Raw genomic sequence first — 4003 nt, 5'->3', positions numbered from 1 at the left:
TGCGTCGGGCGTTGATAGTTGACTCATGTCCTGGTTCCGGATTTTCGAACGTCCTTGCGTACAATTTAATATCTTGTACTTTGCATTTTGTAACTTGTACTCTTATCTTTTTTAGACGTTCTTCATCAATAATTTGAACCACTTGGATTGTATCTTGTACATTTGAGCTTTTTGGTCATTTGCGTCTTCAAATCGTCGTTTTCGCCTTTTGTCTTCGCATTTATTTAATATAAACGATTACAACTTAAAATAGGACAATTACAACTAAATAATTTACATATTGGGAGGATATTGCTACTAAATATATGTTCATTTGGAGCACTATCAAATATCCCCACACTTGAACGTTGCTTGTCCTCAAGCAATACAGAACTTGAAATAAAAACATACATGAATTACTTTTTTATTCATCACACTTTGTACATTAGTGATTTTGATATGGTGGTATAAACAATGATAGTAACGATAGAACCATGGTTAAAGGTGGGTGTGTCATCCACAGTTGCCTCGGGTTTAGGTCAACGACACTTGCAATCAAATAGCCGATTTACTTTCGGTTTCCAAAGCAAAGTGCACATTTGAAAGGCGGTTTACAGTCCCACATGACTATGAAAATGTAGATCCTTAAGGAAATTGGATCTTTATGAAAACATTTGATCTTTTGAAAATTCAATCTAGCTTTTACCCTAGATAAGTTTTCCGGAATAACCCTTCACCGGTGTTTGCAAAATATTTTTGTGGGTTTTGTGGGTTTCAAATTTGAAAATTTTAGCTCAAAACTTATGGTTTTGTGTCACCCACTTGCTAACCTTGTATTAGGAAAGCAACACGTCCAGTATACTTGCTCCGTATATTACCTTTCGATAAACTACCGTCCGGTTGTAAAGGAAAGCGTTGGACAAGCAACTGTTAAGGCAATGTCCCCTGACATGCTTTTAATTATGGTCTATAACGTGTTGGACGCAATTACTATCCTTTGTAGGAGCAATAGTAAAGCTCACCCTTATAATTTTTCGGTCTGGCACAAGGTCCTATCTTCGATCATGCTATGCAACCACCGTTCTTACGGTTGACACCCGATTTGGTTCAGGTGACCTAATGAATTCCAGGTGAATTCCTAGGATTTTACGTTCAATGGTAATGAACGCATTGAAAATGGGTTTTCAGAAAACAAATCGGTTTATAATTTTGATCAAAATATTTTCTCGTTCAAGCTCGAGTTTAGATATCATTGAATTCCATGAGTTTGAATTCTCAATCTTTAAGGTCAATCTCAAGGATTGAGTAATATCAGTCTTAAAAGCTGATTTTTGATCTTTAAGGAGATTATCCTTTCTGGGAGTCTGATTAATTAGTCTTATCAAGCTAATTTGCACGGTGCCCTCCCCATTTTACGAGACATATCCTCTCATGGTTAGGATAAGTCTGACCACTTGGCGACCCTGTTTGATGCTGAGGTCCGTGGATTTCCTGCTGATTTTAGAGATGACTTTTCTAGATTTTTCGTCAACCTACAGCTGGTCTGGACGACAACTTCATGACCTAAATCAAGAAGCGCGTGTCTTTTTCGGAAGACTTTACTTCCTTTTAATGATGGAATTGATTCATCGTGTAGATCCATCTTTCTTTCAAGTATGTTACAGTAAATCAGGTAAAACAGTTAATTTAGTCCAAAACAAAAGCACCTGCAATAACTTTACAGAAACATGTGATAGATAGTTTTTAATTGAATAACTTGGCACATTCTCCCCACACTTAGTTTCTTTCTTTGCCTTTTTATTCTCCTTTATTCCATTTTAAATGAATTCAATCGTTTTAGGGAGTTTCTCAATTTATGTCCTTTCCGAGGTAACGATAATTTCGGTATTAACACCTAGTTTTCACCGTTCATAAATATATATAAACATGATTTTAAATTCATTTAATTTAAAATTTTTCAAATTTTCATAAAATTTAGAAAATAAGCCAAGTATAAACCTGAGAGAATTTATAACCCTTCCCCACACTTGAAATCATGCAATGCCCTCATTTGCATGAAATCAGACTCTAATTATAAATTCATGAGGGTGATTAGTGTAGAAAAGTGATTGAAAATACCCAGTTTGTAATTACAAAGCTCGTCGAATGATAGATGGCGCGCCTCATCGTTCATTCCTTCTTGTTTTATCACACATGTTTTTCTTCAAAAACGGTTGCTTTTCTGAACTGTTTGATAATTTTTGAAAATGCGTCTTTTACCCTAATCGTGCATTTTTATTAACGAGTTATGCACTAACCCGAACCCCTAATTTAACGTTAAGTGGGGTTAGACTTCCCCACACTTAGCTGACGACATGTGAAGTCGGTAGAATAAGTTTCACGAATTAAAATAGTGAGCCAGTTATTTACATCTCGGGTGGTATAGAATATATCAATGGGTTTAAAGTTTAGACCCACCCGATCGTCACTACCTAATTCTTTTTTAAGTGTAGCTTTTAGTAAATGGATATGTCTCTTTTCTGGTTCTTGGTCAAATGGATCGATATACACCGACATACTTATTTCTATAGGGTGGACAATTCCTAATATTTCCTTCCTTTTATTCTCAGGATCAAAGTTTTCACCTCTATTATCCAATTGGGTGAAATTCGAGGTGTCATTATCTATTACAGCTCGTAGTTCATTTCCGGTGGATGACTCGTCTATTGAGAATATTGGGTTGGAAGGTTGTGGAATGGTGAAGTTCGGTTTGGCCTCGGGGGTAAAATTTTCAACGTTATCGTATTCCCAAGAGTACCAATTTGTTACCCTTACTTCTTCTTTATCCATTGATGGATCGATGATTTCGTCGGTAGAGGCTAATGTGTCGATATGTTGTGAAATTGGTAAGACTGAATAAAAAGTATCATCGGGATAGTTGGTGATTTCGGAGCTCTCGAATTCATCAAAATTCGATGATATGAGATTTTCTTGCACACTACTCCTCAGATCAACAGGTGTGTAGTCTGATAGAGTTTCAGCTTGCCGGTTTACAAACTCTCTCATTTGTTCATTTTGAACATTGAGTTCTTCGAGTTTGATTTTCATATTGTCTAATAAATTTTCAGACACGTAATTTTCCTCGTCTACTGGTTGTTGAGTTTGGATATATTCTTGGGAATAATCCCAATTTGAATTGTATTCTTCATAATCATGCCATTCAGGTTCCGTGGGTGCGTAATTTTTCATAGGAACGTAATAATAACATTCCCATGTTGAGTGATAATCTCCACAGATTTCACAACCAGTTATTGTTTCGTCATTCGTGATCCAAGATTGACCGAGTGAATTATCATCAACACTCGTTTGAGAGTATTGATTTAATTGATTTTGGATATCAAAAAGAGTTTCCATAGCCTTGTTTTCAAAATTTTCCATTTTATTGCGATGGCCAAATTTTAGCTACAATGTGGTGCATTTACTAATTATCCTATTAGTTATAAAAATAGAAAAACTTATATAAGTTGTCCAATTAATAGACTTTTCTGATTTTGCCCACGTTTCGAATAGCCAAAAGATGCAGCAGGTAGCCAGGACCCTTTAAATCGGAAACCCACAACTAGCCACTAACAAATCCAACTATTACTACGAACCAGAAAATGTCAACGTCCATTAATTTAACCGCTTAAATAATTTTTCTTTCCCGTTTGAGATATTAGATAAGAAATAGAGAAAATTTCTAAGTCCTAAAAACTAAAGCGTCGAGAAATAATAAAGAAAAAGAATGCGCGTCGAAAAACGTCGAAAAATAAAAATAAGAAAATAGCGCATCGTAACTTAAAAGTCTAAAAATTATATCTAAAAAGTTGCGCCTAAAGGTCTAAAGGTAAATGCAATTTTATTCAGAAAACGGCAATTACTTAAAGGCACTAAAATCTATTTAAAACTAAAGCGAAAAATGGCGTCGCAAAATTCTAAAGCACCTAAATCTTAGTCTAAAGGAAAAGCACTTAAGGGATTTTACGGCAAAGCCTAAAAATCTAGA

Source organism: Rutidosis leptorrhynchoides, chromosome 8 (assembly GCF_046630445.1).
Source record: "Rutidosis leptorrhynchoides isolate AG116_Rl617_1_P2 chromosome 8, CSIRO_AGI_Rlap_v1, whole genome shotgun sequence".
Lineage (NCBI taxonomy): Eukaryota > Viridiplantae > Streptophyta > Magnoliopsida > Asterales > Asteraceae > Rutidosis > Rutidosis leptorrhynchoides.
This window is presented reverse-complemented; position numbering follows the sequence as displayed.